Source organism: Lithobates pipiens, unplaced genomic scaffold, assembly GCF_037356315.1.
Source record: "Lithobates pipiens isolate NorthernLeopardFrog02 unplaced genomic scaffold, aLitPip1_a1.2 Scaffold_18, whole genome shotgun sequence".
Classification (NCBI taxonomy): domain Eukaryota; kingdom Metazoa; phylum Chordata; class Amphibia; order Anura; family Ranidae; genus Lithobates; species Lithobates pipiens.
Window position 1 is genome coordinate 606,224,693 of NW_027507758.1, and position 22,735 is coordinate 606,247,427.

The window sequence follows — 22,735 nt, forward strand, 5'->3', positions numbered from 1 at the left end:
AGATGATTGGAGCTTTGTGACATGGAGGATTATCCTGCTGGAAGGAGCCATCAGAAGATGGGGACACTGTAGTCATAAAGGGATGGTCATGGTCATGGTCAGGTAGGCCGTGGTTCTTATACAATGCTCAATTGGTACTAAGGGGCCCAAAGTGTGCCAAGAAAATATCCCCCCACACCATTACACCACCAGGATGAACTGCTGATACAAGGCAGGATGGATCCATGGCCTTTATGTTGTTTAACCCAAATTCTGACCCTACCATCTGAATGTCACAGCTGAAATCGAGACTTATCAGACCAGGCAACGTTTTTCCAATCTTCTATTGTCCCTGTTTTGTGATGAGCTGCTGAATACAAGCCAAGTGGGCTCAGGTAATAACTTTGTCCGCACTCTGATAGTCTGTGAAAATCCATGTCCAGCATCCCTCCACCATTACCTCTTATGCCACGTACACACGATCGGAAATTCGGCCAGCAAAAGACCGACGAGAGTTTTTGGTCGGAAAATACAACCGTGTGTACGCTCCATCGGACTTTTGCCGGCCGAATTCCAGCCAGCAAAAGATTGAGAGCAGGTTCTCAATTTTGCAGTCGGAAAAAGTTCCGATCGGAAATTCCGACGTGCAAAATTCCTAAGCATGCTCGGAAACAATTCGACGCATGCTCGGAAGCATTGAACTTAATTTTCTCGGCTCGTCGTAGTGTTGTACGTCACTGCGTTCTTGACGGTCGACAGTCCATCCAACTTTTGTGTGACCGTGTGTATGCAAGCCAAGCTTGAGCGGAATTCCGTCGGAAAAACCATCCACGATTTTTCCGACGGAAAATCCGCTCGTGTGTACGCGGCATCAGATTCCATCAGATTCCGTCAGCAGTAGCCAGCTTGGACTTATGCCCCGTACACACGATCAGAATATCGCACGACAGATCGTACAACTTTTTCCGCTTATTAGTCGCAAGTAGAAATTGAATGGGTAACTAAAGTCATGAAAATTCTCGTATGACAGAAAAAAAAAACTTGGAAGTGATGTAATGTGTTGTAATGTGATTCTATTGTGTTTTCGGACGACAACTATACTGAATAAATGAAAATCGTCTGATTTGGTATCGTACGAGGAAAATTTTCGCTCTTGTCCGATCGAATAATAGCAGATGAACTGTCGTGATCGGCTCTCAAAAGTATTGTACACACGATCCGAAAATCGTACGATTTTTCCTCGGACGACAGTTTCCATACGATATTCAGATCTTCGGATTTTTATTTGTGTGTGTGTGTGTGTGTTATGCCCAATCGATTCTACTACTCAAGTTTTGTTGGCACTACAAAATTCAGACATGCCGGTTCGGTTTTTTGTCATAAATTTTTGAGAATCGAAATGAGCTCACTAACATTTAGAAAGTCTGTCTGAAACTGTACAGCGTTTCTAACAATTTTCGAAAAATGAACGGCCAGCTTTATACTAAAGAACCTCCACGGCTTTCAGGTAAGTTGTGAGGGTGGACTTCCAGATTGGTGGGCAAATGCTTTTCATGAGGGTTTGCCTGCAGAATATCTAGTGACAATAAACGCCTCTCTTATGGTGTCTATACATGGTTAGAAAAGCGTTCGATGCTCTTGATCGTTCGGCTTTCAAAATACTAGTGGGCTCATTTAGATTCTCAAAAATGCAAAGTTTTATGGCAAATGAAAAAACAGTTATGGTCAGATATTTGTAGCATAAATTATTGATTTTCTAAAGATTAGTAGTGGAATCGATTGGAAACCATTTAGAAAAATCCTGTACGTGTTAAAATGTAATTCAATGAAACAACATAAACTCCATCAACATGTAAATAGCGCCTTAGCCCTTGTACACACGGTCGGACATTCCGACGGAAAATGTCAGATCGGACCGTGTTGTCTGTTTCTGTTGGAATATCCGACCGACAAAGTTTTAGAGCTGGGCTATAAAATTTTCCGACAAGGTGATCCGATCGGACAAAGTCCGATCGTTTGTAGAGAATTCCGATCGGACAAAGGGCCACGCATGCTCAGATCAAATTCCTAGACCAAACCTATTGGCTACTAGCCTGAACGTAGTCCCGTCGTAACTTAATTACGTCATCACGTTCCGAACGATCGGATTTTCCGACAACTTTGTCCGACCGTGTGTATGCAACACAAGTTTCGGACAAAATCAGTCGGATTTTGTTGTCGGAATGTCCGACCGTGTGTACAAGGGCTTTGTGTTCTCGGCATATATGCCGATTTCCTCTTCCTTTTTCGATATAGCTTTATACCTGGTACAGGTTGTTATATATGCATGCAAGCTTTAATTGATCATGTTACTACACAGAAGTATCAATATGAATATTTGAGGTCATCTGACCTTTTGATATGTTTTGACCATCATTGGGTTCATTTTTGAGTATATATACACTCATTGTTTCACTAACACGTTTTTATACATTTTTGTATGTTGGTTTGCACTTTTCAATCACATATTATATTCACTGCCTAGGCGCACATCTGGGGCACACTAATCTTTTAAGTGCTGCACTTTCTCCTTTTTATTTTTCTCATGAAATTTGTCTTATTACTGGTAGCTCGCTTTTTTTTTTTTTTGTATTAGTAGCCCAATATTTTTCTTTATTATGAAAAACAAGGAGACTGCAACTGCTGACTTTTCATGAAAATTCTAGCTTGCTGGCTGTCATGCCAATCCTCTGGGTTCAATACCTGAGTTGTCACGAAACGCATAGGGTGGAGTCTGTTTCTTGACGCCATTGCACATGCTGTGCGTGTGACATTTTTTGCCACTAGTGACCAACGCACTTCTCTTGCTGTTTATATTTTCTTCGGTTTCTTTAAATTTTCGAAACACCCTACTTAAAGCGGGAGTAAACCCAGTTTCAAAAAAACACTTACATTCCCGGCATGCCGGAAATGCTAACTTTCACATTGGTTGTGCTCTCAACCAAACTTTTGAACCATCCAATGGCTGGTTTCATAACTGATCACATGTGTGGCATTATGGCAGTTGAAGAATCATCTTCCTTGACTGAAAACGATAGAAGGGTTTACTTCCACTGTAAAGTTGAACTCCAGGTACCCGTTTCCCATCCCATATGATCCCTAGGTCCTTTTTCATAAATCTGTTCTAAATGTCCCAGATATTAATTAAATACTAAATCCCTTTTTTTTCTGGCAAAGGTTTTTTTTTTCCGGTGTCACTGGATGAGTGACATGGACACGTTCCATTGGCTGTTTAGTGGGGGGGGGGGGGGGGCAGTAAGACTGCACCATGGAAAGGACACCATGAAAAGGCACCTGGTCTACTTCAGGATTGGATCCACTGGACACAGAGATGGTGAAGTACACAGCAGGCACAATTAGGGGAGTATAAAGACATCCAGTTGTCCTTTAGGAACAACCAGCTGAATAGGGATGAGCTCAGGCGTGTTCGCATGGACCACGTGCAGAGCCCGCCAGGAAGTCGGCGCAGCGCTAAACATAGGCAGTGAGACATTGCCCGTTCTCTGCAACCGCACATCGGGGCAATATCTCACTGCCTGTGATTAGCGCAGCGCTGAGCCGACTTCCTGGCGGGCTCTGCACATGGTCCCTGCGAACGCGCCTGAGCTCATCCTTACTGCTGAATGAGTGCGAGGAGGGCTTGAGGAGTTTTGGTATGCCTAGAGAGGAGCTTTAAAGCTAAGAGGTTCTGGTCAACTTGGCAATGCTTCTATTTCTGCAGATTGTTCATTGCGCTCCCAGGGGTGGCCGATTAAAAAGTCCAGCTCAGCTTCCCTTTTCCTGACCACAGACTCCTGGAGGAAGACCTCACCATGCTAGCTAAGAGATACAAGTCAAATAGAGCTGATGAGTCCCAATCCCTGCAACTACCAACTTGAGCACATCCTGTTGTGTTTAAAGATAACCTCACATGGAGTTCCATGCAGTCATGGTGCTTATGAGATGTTCTAAAGGCTGAAAAGGTTTCTAATTCCTTTCTATACAAGCATTCTAAGCTAAACTTCAGAAGATCTTGGAAATAAGGCCACCACTTGAGGAGTGCTGAAACCTTTTGAACATTACTAAAAAAAACTAATCAAAACAAAAAAAAACATAGTGCTCGTAACTAATTAATACAAGATAGACCTTAATTTATTCATTGCGCTACATCAGAGATTTTCAAAATGCAGCCCAGGGGCCGGATATTGCCCTTTGTTCACCCTTATCCGGCCCTTGGGGCACTATTCCACCAACTGACACCAGAAATGGGACATTATTCCACCAACCAACACTAGAGATAAGGGTACCACCCCCCATACTGACACCATCAATGGAGCACCATTGCTCCAATTAAAACCAATGATGAGGCACTGATGCCGAGTTATTTTCTACTCCCCTGTCCACAGTTCGGCCTCCCTAAATCCTAAAGGACAGTAAATTGGTCCTTTGCTTGGAAAGATTGGAGACCCCTGCTGTACATGAATTAGACTGGAACTGTCCCAGGATTACACTCTACAGAGGAACCTTGGTGTGACATGGCTTCCCTATATATATGCAAAGGAGACCTCTGTTTTCAATTAAAGTGGAAGTAAACCCTTCTATCTTTTTCAGTCAAGGAAGCTGCCATCTTGACCTCTAAAGATTCTTCAACTGCCATAATGCTGCACATGTGATCAGTTATGACACCAGCCATTGGATGGTTTGAAAGTTTGGTTGAGAGCACAACCAATGTGAAAGTTAGCATTTCCGGCATGCCGGGAATGTAAGTGTTTTTTGAAACTGGGTTTACTCCCACTTTAAGTAACAGATTGTCATTAGACCTTAGCTGTCTAGTAGGGCTAATATTGTAGAAATTATGTGTCTTGGAAAATTAGGAGTCATACATGAAGCCCTTTAAAAGAAAAGTTTGGGACTGGAGTGATGGCAAACATACTCTTGATATTTCTAGATTCAGAGGCATTAAACCACCTGACAATCCCATCTACGCTTCAGGGATTCTATTGGCGAGATCCCTGCACTAAATTCCCAGCTTTGCACGCCTTTTGGGCCTAATACAAGAGGTTTCCACCATTCTTGTGCTTATTTCCAGGTCTGCATACTTCTTGCGCCAATTATGAGGGACTCCTGCTCTCCTTATTGTGAGCTTTTGGGTCTAAGTTAAAAGTTATTTGGGTCTGCACACCCGCAGGGTTTTCCACCTTCGCTGAGCTGCGTTCTTTGGTACGCACAACTGCTGTGCCCATTATTAGGGGTTCCCACCTTCCCTGGGCCGAGTTCCCAGGTGTGTACACCTGCTGCACCAATTACAAGGGGTTCCCACCATTCCTGTGCTGAGCTCCCAGATCTGCCTATTATGAGGAGTTCCCACCGAGTTCCTGGGTCTGTACATTAGCTGTGCCCATTATAAGGGTTTTTCACCATGCCTGAGCTGGGTTATGGGGTCTGCACATCTGCTGAGTTCATTATAAGGGTCCCCACCATCCTTGGGCTCAGTTCTCAGATCTACACACCTACTGTGCCCATTATGAGGGTTCCCACCATCCTTGGGCTCAGATCTACACACCTAACGTGCCCATTATGAGGGGTTTCCAGCATCTCTGAGGTGTGTTTCTGGGTCTGTACACCTGCTGAGCCCATTATGAGGGGTTCCCACCTTCCCTGAGCCGAGTTCCCAGGTCTGTACACCTGCTGCACCCATTACAGAGGGTTCCCACTATTCCTATTGCGAGGTTCCCAGGTCGGTACACTTGTTGTGCCCATGAGGGAATCACACCATCCGTGATCCGAGTTCCTGAGTCTGTACACTTGCTGTGCCCATTATAAGAGTTTTTCACCATGCCTGAGCTGGGTTATGGGGTCTGCACATCTGCTGAGTTCATTATAAGGGTCCCCACCATCCTTGGGCTCAGTTCTCAGATCTACACACCTACTGTGCCCATTATGAGGGTTCCCATCATCCTTGGGCTCAGATCTACATACCTAACGTGCCCATTATGAGGGATTTCCAGCATCTCTGAGGTGTGTTTCTGGGTCTGTACATCTGCTGAGCCCATTATGAGGGACTCGCACCATGCCTGCTGCATTTGTATGCATTTTATCTTGTAAAGAATGTATTAGGAAGAGCTGAACATTCAATGGGGGTCAGGAACACCCAAAACTCCCAGGCAGTTAGGGTCAGAAATGATGGCAGGCAGATCTTGCTGTTCAGATATCAAAGACATTAGAAGGTACGGGCCATGTAAGAACATGCTCACTTTAAATAAGCAACATCAAGGTGCTATTTGCAGATATGCAGTCAAATATTTTAGACTGAACACCAAGAAAAAAAAAAAAATATGGCTCACATTATTTTTCTGGAACAGCTTTGTTTCGTAGGTCTAACGCTTATAATGTATAGCCAATGGTTGTGCAGGTGACAAAGTGTGATAGTAATAATGATGTCATAGCCATCTAACAATATATAACATATGCAGTTAAAAAAATAATAATAACTTTCATCATAACTGCTGATACAGTAAAAAAAGAAAGAAAAGACTTCACAATGATATGAAAACACCAGCGACAAGTGTCTCCTATGGGACCGGGAAAAGTTCAACACTCTGCATCTGACTGCACTCAAAAATAGAAACTTCAGCCTCCGAGCAGAGCGCAGCCTTTCCGTATAGGTTAAAGGTCAGTTACCAGAATTGGAATATATGAAACATGAAAGAGGAGTCTGGAGCCCTTGTATTGGAAAACACTTTTCCTGCTGAATGATATCATAGGGCTAAATCAGGATGCAGGCTGGACCCCAACTGAGTAGAACACATGCTACTGGAATAAGGAGCAGCGCAGCTCAGAGTGTTAGGATGTGAAGCATGGCAGCCCAGACTGCTATGCTGTGCAGCATGGCATCTCAGAGGGGTACAACACGGAGAATGGCAGCTCAGGGTGGTCCGAGACAGAGCATGGAAGACTAGAATGGCATGCAATAAAGCATTGCAACCCAGAGTGGCAAACCACAGACCATAGCAGTCCAGAGTAGCAAGCCATTGAGCAGTGGCGAGGCCAGGTCAATCAGTGCCCAGGGCGAAGATGCAAAATTGCACCCCCCCCCCCCCCCCCCGGATGCAAGAATTACCCCCAGCATTGAGGTCAGTGAATGCATTAATAACTCCCACCATTGGTGCTAGTGGATGCCATAATAACCCCCAACACAGGTATCAGTGGACACATTAATTACCCCCAGCATTAGTGTCAGAGGATGCATTAATAATCCCCAACATTGGTGGCAGTGGGCGCATGAATAATTCCCAGCATTGGTGCCAGTGGACACCATAATAACCCCCAACACTTGTATCAGAGGACATAATAATAACCCCCAGCATTAGAGTCAGAGGACACATTAATAGCCCCTAGCATTGATGTCAGAGGACACGTTACTAACCCCTAGCACAGGTGTTCATATGAGTAACCCTCTCCCCCATTGGGTGTCAATGGCATTACAATTTTACCCCTTCCATGACCACCTATGTAGAGAGGGGTAATGGCTTCACTCAAAGTCCCAATTTCCCCAATCCCCTTTTTGTTTAGTATGTAGAGAGGGAGTTGACTTTCACGGACATTACTAAACATGCAGAAAGGGGTAGCGAGTTAAAATTTCACTGTAATAAATGCCCTGTACACACGATCGGACATTCCGACAACAAAATCCATGGATTTTTTCCCGATGGATGTTGGCTCAAACTTGTCTTGTATACACACAATCACACAAAGTTGGTTGGAAATTGTGAACGTCAAGAACATGGTGACGTACAACACGTACGTCGAGCCCAGAAAAATTAAGTTCAATAGCCAGTGCGGCTCTTCTGCTTGCTTCCGAGCATGGGTGGAACTTTGTGCATCAAAATTGTGTACACACGCTCGGAATTTCCGACAACGGATTTTGTTGTCGGGAAATTTGAGAACCAGGTGTCAAATTTTGTGCGATGGAAATTACGCTGGAGCCTACACGCGGTCCGAATTTCCGACAAAAAGCTCCCATCGAACATTTTCCATCTGAAAATCCGACCATGTGTATGGGGAATTAGAGGGGAGCAATCATATGCTCTTACAGCCCCCTCTCCACTTAACTCCTCTGCGCCCAGGGCACGGGGCCCTTCCGCCCACCCCTTTTCCCAGCCCTGCCATGGCGCATCACAGCCCAGTTATACAACATAGAGCACTGCAGGCTAGAGTGATACATTACAAGCTATGGAGCATGGCAGCCCAGAGTGGTACGACAGAGCATGGCAGTCCAGAAAGGTACGATGGCGCATGGCAGCCCAGAGTGGTATGATGGAGCATGGCAGCCCAGTGTTGTGTGGTACAATGGAGCATGGCAGCCCAGTGTTGTACAACACAAGCATGGCAGCCCACAGTGTTACTCCAAGGAGAATTGCAAGCCAGAGTGATACAAAAGAGCATGGCACCCCAGAGTGGCATACCATGAAGCATAGCAACTCAGCGTGGCACACAACAGACCATGGCAGCCAAAAGTGGCACACCATGGAGCATCACAGTCCAGAGCAGTAGTACAAGGAGCACTGAAGGCCAGAGTGATAAAACAAAGCATTGCAGTCCAGAGCACTATGATGATGAGCATGGAATGCCACAGAGCATGGCAGCTCAGAGTGGTACGTTACAGAGCATTGCAACCTAGAGTGGCATGCCACAGGGCTTGGCAGCCCAGAGTGGCATGCCACAGGGCTTGGCAGCACAGTGGCATGCCACAGGGCTTGGCAGCACAGAGTGGCATGCCACAGGGCTTGGCAGCACAGAGTGGCATGCCACAGGGCTTGGCAGCACAGAGTGGCATGCCACAGGGCTTGGCAGCACAGAGTGGCATGCCACAAGGCATGGCATCCCAAAATGATGTGATGCAGAGTATGGCAGACTAGAATGGCACGCCATGGAGCATCACAGCCCAGAGCAACACAATAAAAAACATCAAAGCCCAGAGTTCTATGACACAAAGCATGTCACCCCAGAGTACATGGCAGCCCAGAGTGAAACAACAGAGCACCGTAGCTCAAAATAATGGCACGCAAAGCATGGCAGCCCAAAGCAATAAGAAAAGGAGCACAGCAACTCAGAGAGGTAGGATACAGAGAATGGCAGCCAAGAATGATAAGACATGGTCTGGCTATCCTCTACTCTTGCTACTTTCAAGCGATCCCTGAAAACTCATCTATTCAGGGAAGCCTATCATGTCTCCAACTAATCTCCTACCACTTCCATCAGCTCATTCCCGACAGTTATAACCTTTTGTACCACCTGCCCCCACCCCATTAGATTGTAAGCTCTTATGAGCAGGGCCCTCTTAATCCTCTTGTATTTTATTGTATTGCAACTGTATAGTCTCCTTTAATATTGTAAAGTGCTGGGTAAATTGTTGGCGCTATATAAATCCTGAATAATAATAATGGAGCATCGTAGCCCAGAGCATGCCCAGAACATAGAACATCACAGTCCAGAGTAAAATAATGCAGGGCAGAGCCATAAACAAGAAACGTGGCAGGCCGGAAAGAAACAACATTGGTAAAAAAACATTGGTGGTGTCTACGCCAAACCCCCAGCCTGGTGATTGGAGACTATGACACAACTTTAATAGTGCCACTGTGCAAGGGATTACAGAAGGCCGATTTCAAGACAGACCCAGGCACTAATTATAATGATATTTAAAAAAAAAAAAAATACACTCAATTATTAAAAGGAATATACAACTGCAATAGACTGTGTTACATCTGCCTGGAGTTTGGCTTTAAATCTCAGTTTGAGGTTCCAAAGGCCATATTTATAGTCAGTAGATCACATTTGCTCAGTGTTCCATCCTGGAATATGCTATCTTTCTTTAAAGTACATATAATGGAGCACCTTTGCCTTTCGTGAGAACACTGCAGGGAGTTCCAGAATTGGCAATTTCTCAAAGATCATTTATCTAATAATATTGAGGGCAGGCTCCTCCACCCCGGTGCTATCCATTTCATTCTATGACAGACGGTGATAAAGTTGTGAGCACAAGTGAAAGTCAGAGGAGCAGAATATTTAGGCCAAACGGATTGAGCGGAGAGGGGAGAATCATATACATCAGTCATCGGGTAATCTGGGTGACAACCGGGAGACGGACCTGGGAAATGGGCTTCTCGTCTGCAGGATGGGTATGCCTGCCAAGACTTCCTAGACACTACAATGTGAATTTGGCACCATGGGCTAGAGAACAGAAAACCACAGGTCCAATATATACAGTCCTGATAAAAATCACAGATCGCCGCCATTACTAGTAAAAAAAAAAAAAAAAATAATAATAAAAATGCAATAAAACTATCTCCTATTTTGTAGATGCTATAACTTTTGCACAAACCAATCAATATGCGCTTATGTAGAAGAATACATATCGGCCTAAACTGAGGAAAAATATTTTTCTTTTTATATATTTTTGGGGGATACTTATTATAGCAAAAAGTAAAAATTATTGCAGTTTTTCAAAATTGGTGCAAGTTCGGACTTTGGCAAAAGAGAAGTTCACAGAATGCCCAAGCTCATCTCTACAGGGCAGTTCCAAGCCAAGCAACTGGGGAGGGTCGAGGAAAGATCTGGTGATCTACCACATAAAAAATTCTCCCACAAAAACTCAATAAAAAAGGATTTCAAGCATATCATATATGGTGCCCAGAGAGCAGGCCAATAGAATTGCCCAGAGTCATGGGAGTGTTCCCCATAAGCCTGTTGTAACAGAACTAAAATTTCACTCCCACTTTTGCCAATATTCTAAAAAAAAATTGGTATTAATTTGCTGCTCCAGATTTCCGTCACTCATTTTCCACCACCAGTGCAATGCACACACACAAGTTATTTCTACTACTCCTCCGTAAAGACTGAGTCAATTGGTCTAGGACCCAGTGCAAGTTGGAACATGTTAGAACATTAATCGAGTGTGAATGGCTGTGTGACTCACCACCAGCGTGCTATGCCACAGGCATTCCGGGAATTAAATAGTCACCTCGTGCATACAGTGGGGCAAAAAAGTATTTATTCAGCCAGCAATTGTTCAAGTTCATACACTTAAAAAGATGAGAGAGGCCTGTAATTGTCATCATAGGTATACCTCAACTATGAGACACAAAATGTGGACATAAATCCAGACAATCACATTGTCTGATTTTTGAAAGAATTTATTTGCAAATTATGGTGGAAAAATAAGTATTTGGTCACCTACAATCAAGCAAGATTTCTGGCTCTCACAGACCTGTAACTTCTTCTTTAAGTATCGGTTCACACTGTGGCAGCACGACTTGCAGCGCGACTGCCTCAGGCGACCTGGACACGACTGCTGTGGCGACTTACAAAACGACTTCTCTATAGAAGTCAATGCAAGTTGCCCCCAGAGTCGTACAGGAACCCTTTTCTAAGTCAGAGCGACTTGTGTCACCTGTTTACAACCTCAAACAGTCACACTCCGAACTCCACTATGGTGAAGACCAAAGAGCTGTCGAAGGACACCAGAAACAAAATTGTAGACCTGCACCAAGCTGGGAAGAGTGAATCTGCAATAGGCAAGCAGCTGGGTGTGAAGAAATCAACTGTGGGAGGAATAATTAGAAAATGGAAGACATACAAGACCACTGATAACCTCCCTTGATCTGGGGCTCCACCCAAGATATCACCCGTGGGGTCAAAATGATCACAAGAAGGGTGAGCAAAAATCCCAGAACCACACGAGGGGACCTAGTGACTGACCTGCAGAGAGCTGGGACCAACGTAACAAAGGCTACCATCAGTAACACACTACGGCACCAGTGACTCAGGTCCTGTAGTGCCAGGCGTGTCCCCCCTGCTTAAAGTGGAAGTAAACCCATTGATTTAAACAGTTAAAAAAAAAAAGGAATGCCGGGAATGATAACTGCACATTGGCTGTGCTCTCAGCCAAACTATCAAACCATCCAATGGCTGGTGTCATAACGAATCACATGTGCAGCACCATAGCAGTTGAAGATTAAACAGAGGCAAAGATGGCAGCTTCCTTGGCTGAAAACGATAGAGGAGTTTACTTCCACTTTAAGCCAGTACATGTCCGGGCCCATCATAGGTTTGCTAGAGAGCATTTGGATGATCCAGAAGAGGATTGGGAGAATGTCATATGGTCAGATGAAACCAAAGTAGAACTGTTTGGTAGAAACACAACTCGTGTTTGGAGGAGAGAGAATGCTGAGTTGCAACCAAAGAACACCATACTCACTGTGAAGCATGGGGGTGGCAACATCATGCTTTGGGTCTGTTTCTCTGCAAAGGGAACAGGATGGCTGATCCCTGTACATGAAAGAATGAATGGGGCCATGTATCATGAGATTTTGAGTGCAAACCTCCTCCTCAGCAAGGGCATTGAAGATGAAACGTGGCTGGGTCTTTCAGCATGGCAATGATCCCAAACACACCACCCGGGCAACGAAGGAGTGGCTTCGTAGGAAGCATTTCAAGGTCCTGGAGTGACCTAGCCAGTCTCCAGATCTCAACCCCATAGAAAACCTTTGGAGGGAGTTGAAAGCCCGTGTTGCCCAGCGACTGCCCCAAAACATCACTGCTCTAGAGGAGATCTGCATGGAGGAATGGGCCAACATACCAGCAACAGTGTGGGACAACCTTGTGAAGACTTACAGACTTGACCTCTGTCATTGCCAACAAAGGATATATAACAAAGTATTGAGATGAACTTTTGATAGACAAAATTCTTATTTTCCACCATAATTTGCAAATATATTCTTTCCAAATCAGACTGTGATTGTCTGGATTTGTTTCCACATTTTGTCTCTCATAGTTGAGGTATACCTATGATGACAATTACAGGCCTCTCTCCTCTTTTTAAATGGGAGAACTTGCACAATTGGTGGCTGACTACCGTAAATACTTTTTTTGCCCCACTGTATATTACGTCTTTTTCTGACTAGTGTTGGAAGCTAATGGTCGTGTGAACTGGGTCAAAACGCACGCAGGTATTAAGGCTACTCAAATTCCTCTTTGCAGACAATAAGCAGATGAGAGAGTTGAAATATTGTTTTCAAATTCAACACGGTTCCCGTAAACACATCCCATAACAAAGCCATCAAAGCGCCACAAAATGTATAGAAAAAACTTTTCAAGTGCGTCCAATAAAACCGTAGCGCCACAATGCCTTCCATATCATAAACGATGATGCTAAACATACAGAAGGTCACTTAGAGGCTAGGCTTCCTCTTTCTGCCTGCAGGGTAAATTTCCTGCCATTTTTCCCTGTCCGACAGCCCGCAAGGAAAATTTATTGCACATATTACTATAGATTTCTGCATTGTGGGATTTGTGATCGCAAGAATAGAAAAATTCTACTGATAAATGCCTGGTTTTGTATTTTGTTTGTATAGGACATAAACAATGGCGCTGTCGCTTCAGAAAAAGGGCCAACAATATATGACCTGACGTCTCCGCTGAGCAAAACTGCTATATATCCCATACGGTATCATGTAGGTCATTTAAATCTTATACATCACATCTAAAAATAAGCTAAAGAAAAACTCAAGGCAATGAGTAAAACTGATCAGTCAACCACAAAACACTAACTAAAAGAAAAAAAGGATTCCAAGAACTGCAGAATCAAATGTTTTGGGTCACCACATCCTAAAAATTGATAGAAAAACACAGAACCCCCTTGGTTGGGTGGGACTTTAAAAGTGACCGAAAACAATATTTTGTCATATAAAACAGAAGTTTAATACAAAATAGTATGTACAATAAAGGTTTTGAGTCATCGAAGACAAAAAGGTATAAATTGATAGATATACAGACACATGAAGGCTAATGGATGAACCCAACGTTTCTGGCTTGATGCCCTTCTTCAGGGGTTTTCAACATACAGAGACCAATGTGAGAGACTGAGGGAGTCCCATGTATCCAAAAGGTAAATAATAATAATAATAATAAAAAATCTGCTATCAAAAGGCCCCAAAATTGTCCATCAAAGAGCACTCAGCGACGATCCAGAGGAGCCTCCAACCAAAAATCAGATCGAATGATCGTGCAACGGCTCTGATCACCGGCTCGTTTTGGCGTACTATCAGACCGAGGCACTATTCCCGGGCTGGATATCATTAGTTACAGACAAAATTGTTGGGGATTTGCATACACTGGATGTTATCCGAGTGACATGTTTGATACACCATCTGCCTAGATCACCCGATCTGATTTTTGGTTGGGGACTCTTCTGGACCTTTGCTGAGTGATCTTTGATGGACAATTTTTGGGCCTTTTAATAGCAGCTTTTTTTTTATTCATTTACCTTTTTAATACATGGGACTCCCTCAGTCTCCCACATTGTTTGGGTTACTGATACTTTGCCACCTGGCTCTGTATGTTAAAAAAAAACCCTGAAGAAGGGCATCAAGCCGGAAACGTTGGGTTCCTCCATTAGCCTTCATGTGTCTGTATATGTATCAATTTATACCATTGTCTATGCACCTTTTTGTCTTTGATGACTCAAACCCTTTATTGTACATACTATTTTGTAATAAACTTCTGTTTTATATGACAAAATATCGTTTTCGGTCACTTTTAAAGTCCCACCCATCTGAGTGACATGTTTGATACACCATCTGCCTAGATCATCCGATCTGATTTTTGGTTGGGGACTCTTCTGGACCTTTGCTGAGTGATCTTTGATGGACAATTTTTGGGCCTTTTAATAGCAGCTTTTTTTTATTCATTTACCTTTTTGATACATGGGACTCCCCCAGTCTACCACATTGTTTGGGTTACTGATACTTTCTTGACACCTGGCTCTGTATGTTAAAAAACCCTGAAGAAGGGCATCAAGCCGGAAACGTTGGGTTCCTCCATTAGCCTTCATGTGTCTGTATATGTATCAATTTATACCATTGTCTATGCACCTTTTTGTCTTTGATGACTCAAAATCTTTTATTGTACATACTATTTTGTAATAAACTTGTTTTATATTGTTTTCGGACATTTTTAAAGTCCCACCCACCCAAAGGGGTTCTTTGTTTTTCAAAACACTAACCAGAACAGAATGCTCTTCTTCATATTACCAACAACTCCTCATAAAGACCGGAAACCAAGTTGGGAATTATGGTGGGGGCCTGAAAGTTCTAATCTATCAAGGTCATGGTGGAGCCGGTAGTAGTTGGTCACATTCAACTAGTCTTGTTCTGTGACATTTTGTAGCTTCTTCAAACCACTTTTTCAGTGCCAATGATTGACAGTAATACTATCAATAGTAGCACAGGCACCTTAACCACCCTGGTGGTATGATTAGGTCAGATTTTTGGGTCTCAAAGCGGTACATTGTTTTGCATAGAAATTTGGCATTTTATATTGTAGGCCTGTAATTGTTTGTAATAACTCACTTAAATTGGTCCAAACAAGAGTCTAGTAGCTGTAGCAAACTGGATTCTGCTTTTCTGTTTTTTGTTTTTTTTCCGCCTTCCTCTGGATCAACTGTGGGTATAGGTTTGGGTATATGGGATTGCATTATATTTTTTATTTTATTTTTTATTTATGGTTGAACTAGATGGACTTGTGTCTTTTTTTCAACCTAACTATATAAAAATGTAGTAGACATCATGGGTATGATAAAGTTTGAAACACAAAATCATAAATTATAATGTAATAAAAAACTATAAATAATTATAAAAAAATAATAAAATAATAATAAAATTAGTTTCCCCACGATTCACTATCGCTCAATTCTGCAAGTGTTCTAATTTACTAATTGCTGTTTTCTAGCTGGTCTAAAAACCACTTTTGACGTAAAGGAACACTTTTTGGTTGCTATGGACATTCTCAAGTTTCCAGGCAGAAATAACAGTATATATAATAAAAAACTGCATGCAGAGTACTGAACAAAGCACTAGGGACAAAAGGGAAGTGAAATAATTTCATGCAGTAATGTAATCTGTAAGGTTACAGTGTACTGTATGTATTAATTTTATACCTTTTGAATTTGCTGCCAGGCTCCGCCCCCGTGCGGCGCAACGCTCGCAGGGAACGGAGCCTAGCACACAGAGACATCGGGCGGAGGACACAGTGGGGGGGACATAGCAGGATCCTGGGGACAAGGCAAGTACACTGCACCAGGATCCTGATATGCAACCCCAACTGTGGCTCGGGGGTTACCGCTAATGGTTAAAGTAGAATTCCACGTTCAATTTGACCTAGGCCAACCTGGCCCAAACAAACTTTTTACATAACATAAATATAAGGCCACTGTGTGCGCTGCAATATACTGTAACAGAATTAGCTACAAATGGTACGGGGTACCGTGTTTCGGCAGCAGTATAGAATGAAGCAGAACTAAGCTCTCTCAATCAACATTTACTGGTTTCAATCCATATGCTTCTAGACTTCGTAAATAGATAGGAAGGTATATTTAATTTACGGTACTTGTTTTAAACTTTTTTTTTATATTTCTTCAGTTGCTTGTTTCTGGCCTAGGCCAAAATGATGTTATACACCCCAGTAGTTTTCATGGGCATTTTGTTTTTCTTTCACCTGGAGGAGAGGCTTGCTCAGCTAAGAATACCCTCCTGCCTGCCTGAGCTAAGGGCAGATGGATTCCAGGAAGTAAATGCTACAAGAATCACCTGACCTTACTCAAGACGATAGCAACTTGAAATGCTGGGGGGGGTTTCAAAATTATTTCTCATCAAAATAAAGCATGCAGACATGGACAGATGGGTGAGTTTGCTTAGGATCTTAAAAAAATGAATCAAATAGCTTTTTCGGTTTTTGGTATTTAGATACAGTCAAGTCCCTCTTTAAATTGAGTTAGGTTGAATGCCAGCTTGTGTCAGCACCCGGTTCTGAACCTGCAAACTCTGCTGTGTCTGGCGATGTCTCTTCTTGCTGAGCCACCTGGGATGCTGGACAGCTCCCTGAACAATTCCTTGAATGATCGTGCCTTGAACCTGGTTTTTCTTGAACGATTTGCTCCTCCCATGAACTTCCTGAATTAAAGCAGTTACTGTACTTTCTGATTGCCAGATTTTTTTGCTCTCTCAAGCCGATACCTGGCTCCTGTCACTCCTGATGCTGCCTGTATCTTCGCTACCACTCATTGCTGACCTTTGGCTTGTTCCTTGACTACACTTCTGCTTGATCCTGACCTCAAACTACTAGCTACTGACCCTTAGCTTGTTTACTGAGTATGCTTCTGCTTGATCCCTACCTGCTATATCAGTTACTGGACCCCGGCTTGCTCATCTATTGTGGGGTCATCCTGAGGACCGCAATCTGGTACTAAACACACAGCAAAACCCATCTCCACCATCAGGAGCAGATGTTGATGGTCACCTCCCATCTTGTGGACAATTAACATCTGCCTTGATACATTCCATGGTGATTGAATTAAGGTGTTTGTGCTACCTGTGAGGGTATAAATTGCTGGGGTATCTTCCTGACACTCATTAGAAGGGAATAAGTGGCCATGATGAGCAATAACACATTTCAAACATTACAGAAGAAGTACAGTTGAATGCAACCAACTACTACTTCTTATAGCAGGGACATCTTTCTACTGGAAGCATCCAAGACATAGGAGGCCTACAAACCAGATGGTCTGGCTACATAAGGGCAAAAAGGCACGATCTGCAAAACTCCACACCACTACTCTTCAAGAGTAATACCCTTTTTTTTAAAATCAAAGTAGCTGTTTCTTGTAGAAAAGCTATACTGTAAGCTCTCTCTGGTAGTTGGTGCATGTGGGGGGGATACAGGAATCAGACACGACCTATAGTCTTTAATGCAGAAGAGTCTTATAAAGGCTGGATGGATGGAAAGTAGGGACTGTAAAAGACAGTGGGTCACCACAGACATTAGTATAAAAGTTATTTTGTTACAAGAACAGCCATTTTATTTTTTTTAGCATCTACCTAGTCACTTTGAGAAGATAATGTCAAACACAACAGTATCTCCAGTTTAGGGCTTTTGGATTCTTTTGTCCTCAAATACCCCAACCTTTCTCAAACTTTTTAACATGGAGGAACACTTACAATAACTTTCAGATCTGAGGAAACCCCTGCCAACAATTTGCTCAGAATACAATAGCATGGTTGATCAATGTAAAGAATATTCCTTACATTGGTGGTCAGTGGGAAGAACCCAATGATCACTGGTGTCTTTGGTCACTGTCAGGGCTGGCTTAGCCCTTCCTCCTCTGGGCTTGCTGCTCAGCTGTCAGCTAATTGCCAGCTCTCTTCTCTTTCCACAGTTACCAGTTTTTCCCGATGATGCTCGTCTGACCTGCCTATTTAAAGCCTTCCAGCTCACTTTGCCTTTGTGTTGGTCACATCACAAGGAACCATCTCCTGCTGTTTGTTTCAAGACAGGCTTGCTGACATCCCTCCTGGCTTCTTATCCTGCTTGCAGTTGCTCTCCTTGGATCCCTGACTTCTGGCCTGGCTGATAACCCGATCTGGTTAATGAACTTTGGACTGGCTGACTACCCGATCTGGCTACTGGACTCTGGCTATGCTTGACTACGCTTTTTTCTATTTACCTTTCTATTTTTATTAATAAACAAGTGTGATTTTTTGTACTTCTGTCTCAGTCTATTTCATGGTTTCTGACAGTCACTTACCTGAGAGGCAGACATAAATAACTGCTCAAGGTACTCTGGGCAACTTCCGGAAGAAACCAAGGGTTCCATGGAACCTTGGTTGAGAAAGGCTGAATAACTTGTCCTACTTCATTAGTCTCCAAGGCATAAAAACTTTAACTCGGCCATACATGGCTTGAAATGCAACTAGTTCAGCAGGGAGCAGCTGCATTTCGATCCATGTATGGGCAGGCTGGTTGTACTACCAGCCTGTCAGATTTTGTCCCCTTCTTCCATTGAAAAGAACTAACATGCTCCAAACACTGTGCAAGCTGGATTGGCACTAAAGTGAACCAGGCACAATTAGGCTTTTCAAACTATTTAATATTTAACTGTAAAATTGAGCAGGCCAACTTAAAAGACTGATGCTTGCTTGCCCCCTAATTCTACCTACTCTCTCTGGCAGAGACCACATGACCAAGGCCTTAGACTTGGTCATGGAACATGCATTGGAGCGAACTTTTTCCAATCCTCCATTTGCATTTAATTACATTATAGAATGTACAGTATCTCAGAAAAATTAGTACACCCCTCACATTTTTGTAAATATTTTATTAAATCTTTTCATGTGACAGCACTGAAGAAATTATACTTTGCTACAATGTAAACTAGTGAGTGTACATCTTGTATAACAGTGTTAATTTGATGTCTAAACCGCTGGCAACAAAAGTGAGTCCTCCCCTAAGTGAAAATGTCCAAATTGAGCCCAAAGTGACAATGTTTTGTGTGGCCACCATTATTTTCCAGCACTGCCCTAACCCTCTTGGGCATGGAGTTCACCAGAGCTTCACAGGTTGCCACTGGAGTCCTCTTCCACTCCCCCATGACAACATCACAGAGCTGGTGGATGTTAGAGACCTTGCGCTCCTCCACCCTCCATTTGAGGATGCCACACTGATGCTCAATAGGGTTTAGGTCTGGAGACATGCTTGGCCAGTCCATCACCTTTACCCTCAGCTTCTTTAGTAAGGCAGTGTTCATCTTGAAGGTGTGTTTGGGGTCATTATGTTGGAATACTGCCCTGTGGCCCAGTCTCCGAAGGGAGGGGATCATGCTCTTCTTCAGTATAAAACGTAACGTTTCTTTACATTTTGTATTTAATATTGGGATGTGGTACCCCTAAGCAATTAACTTTTTTGATCACTTCATCTTTGTATATTTCTTGTTCTCTTCTTCAGTATGTTACAGTACATGTTGGCATTCATGGTTCCCTCAATTAACTGTAGCTCCCCAGTGCTGGCAGCACTAACGCAGCCCCAGACCATGACACTCCAACCACCATGCTTGACTCTAGGCAAGACATAATTGTCTTTGTACTCCTCACCCGATTGCCGCCACACATGCTCAACACCATCTGAACCAAATAAGTTTATCTTGGTCTCATCAGACCACAGGACATGGTTCCAGTAATCCCTGTTCTTAGTCTGCTTGTCTTCAGCAAATTGTGTGCAGGCTTTCTTGTGCATCATCTTTAGAAGAGGCTTCCTTCTGGGACAACAGCCATGCAGACAAATTCAATGCAGTGTGCGGCGTATGGTCTAAGCACTGACAGGCTGACCCCACCCCTTCAACCTCTGCAGCAATGCTGGCAGCACTCATATGTCTATTTCACAAAGACAACCTCTGCATATGATGCTGAGCACGTGCACTCAACTTCTTTGGTGGACCATGGCGAGGCCTGTCCTGAGTGGAACCTGTCCTGTTAAACCACTGAATGGTCTTGGCCACTGTGCTGCAGCTCAGTTTCAGGGTCTTGGCAATCTTCTTATAGCCTAGGCCATCTTTATGTGGAGCAACAACTCTTTTTTTCAGATCCTCAGAGAGTTCTTTGCCATGAGGTGCCATGTTGAACTTCCAGTGACCAGTATGAGAGAGTGAGAACGATAACACCAAATGTAAACATACCTTCTCCCCATTCACACCTGAGACATTGTAACACTAACGAGTCAGGGTCTTGGCAATCTTCTTATAGCCTAGGCCATCTTTATGTAGAGCAACAACTCTTTTTTTCAGATCCTCAGAGAGTTCTTTGCCATGAGGTGCCATATTGAACTTCCAGTGACTAGCATGAGAGCGTGAGAACGATAACACCAAATGTAAACACACCTGCTCCCCATTCACACCTGAGACCTTGTAACACTAACGAGTCACATGACACCGGGGAGGAAAAATGGCTAATTGGGCCCATATTGGACATTTTCACTTATGGGTGTTCTCACTTTTGTTGCCAGTGGTTTAGACATTAATGGCTGTGTGTTGAGTTTTTTTGAGGGGACAGCAAATTTACACTGTTATACAAGCTGTACACTCACTACTTTACATTGTAGCAAAGTGTCATTTCTTCAGTGTTGTCACATGAAAAGATAGAATAAAATATTTACAAAAATGAGAGCGGGTGTACTTACTTTTGTGAGATACTGTAGATATAGGAGTGTCTTCCCTATTATACAGGTCGGATCAGCTTTACAGAAAAAAAAAATCTCTGCTTCTCACCAAGCAATCAGAGGATTACAGCACAGTAGTAAAGCTTTACAATGAAAGCCAAGTTCAGTAAATCATGATCCACAGGCTACAGTCACCCACAGTTGCTCTCTTCGGGGAAGTGGTGGTGAAGCAGGTCCATGTTGGCACATCAACATCATTCTACATGGCTGTTCTCATGCCCACACAATTTACATTCCTCTTAAATTTGGTAACCAAGAAACCCGACCGCAGAGAAAAAGTCACCACGGCCTTGCAGAATTCAGTCCTGGGGGGTCGGCTGCAATGAATAGCTGTCAGAAGAGCAACGGCCTAAATGGAACAGTGAGTACAGAGCATTAAAGCATGTTCCGGGTTACAGAAGAATGTTTCCAATTCTCTGGAGAGCAGCCGACTGGCAGCCACACAAAGGAGAGCGAGAGGGGAGAAGTCATACAATGTTACCGTGACTCAAACTCTGCTCCAACTACCGCAAGTCTAACCAGGTGTGTTCCTGTTTACACCATTTTAAATGTTCAAGTGAATCTCTCCTTGAAAGAGGACCTGGACCGTTGAGGTGCCAATGTGCTCCCCAGAATAATACATTATTACCTTTACAATAAGCATGGCATTGGCTCCCAAGGCTAATTAATGCATTCCTCCGGAAGGTTTTACCCCCTTCGTGACCTAAGCATTTTTTGCTATTCAGCACTGGGCTACTTTACCTGGCAATTGCTCGGTCATCTAACACTGTACCCAAATTTATATAACTTTTTCACCAAAATAGAGCTTTCTTTTGGTGGTATTATATATGTTATTATATAAACAAAAAGACTGAGAATTTTGAAAAAAAAAAAACATTTTCTACTTTCCTGTTATAAATCATATCAAATTAACAAAAAAAAAAAATGAATTTCTTCATAAGTTTAGGCCAAAATGTATTCTGCTACATGTCTTTAGTAAAAAAAAAAAAAAAAAATTCCAATAAGTGGCTGCTCAGCCACTTCCTCCAGATTTAGAGTTAGATTTGATGTCATCATTCTGCTGATTACTGTTCTCCTTGCTGGAGAGGGAGCTGTACCTGAGGACCTGCAGTGCAAGGATCTCCCTGCTTCTGTTTCTCCATTCTGTGGATCCGCTAGTCTCACCATATTTTGAGTGCTCACTGTTCTCCTTGCTGGAAAGGAAGCTGGACCTGAGGAGTTATAATATAAGGATCTCCCTGCTTTTTCTTCATCCATCTATGCATTGGTGCTTCCTCTACCTCCGTCTTTACCATACCAGTCATTAGATCACTAGACAACAGGGAGGCAGCACTGGCATGAGGAAGCAAAGCTCTGCCTCTACCACGATGGCTGCTTCTACACAGTGAGACAGTGCAGAACAACTCATGGTAAGTTAGTAATGGAGAAAGACCAGCTGCAGGGAGACCACAGGCAATACTGGCAACTTGTCCATTGACTTCTGCTTGTTATTTTGTGGGGACAAGTTCCATAGTTTAGTTCCTCTCTAATATTTGATGGTTTTCCACTTCAAAAGAAATCGTAAAAAGCTCCTGAAAGCCACACACTGACTGGTTGCAGCTTTTTCCAGGTATAAAGTGGTCGGGGCACGGACTGTACA

At 43.2% G+C, this 22,735-nt stretch overlaps 1 protein-coding gene across 1 annotated transcript in view; it reads right to left on the reverse strand.

Moving 5' to 3' along the window:
• LOC143989217 (PIN2/TERF1-interacting telomerase inhibitor 1-like) overlaps positions 1 to 22,735 on the reverse strand; it is a 220,196-nt gene that overhangs the window by 82,137 nt on the left and 115,324 nt on the right. The gene's annotated exons all lie outside the window — the stretch shown is intronic.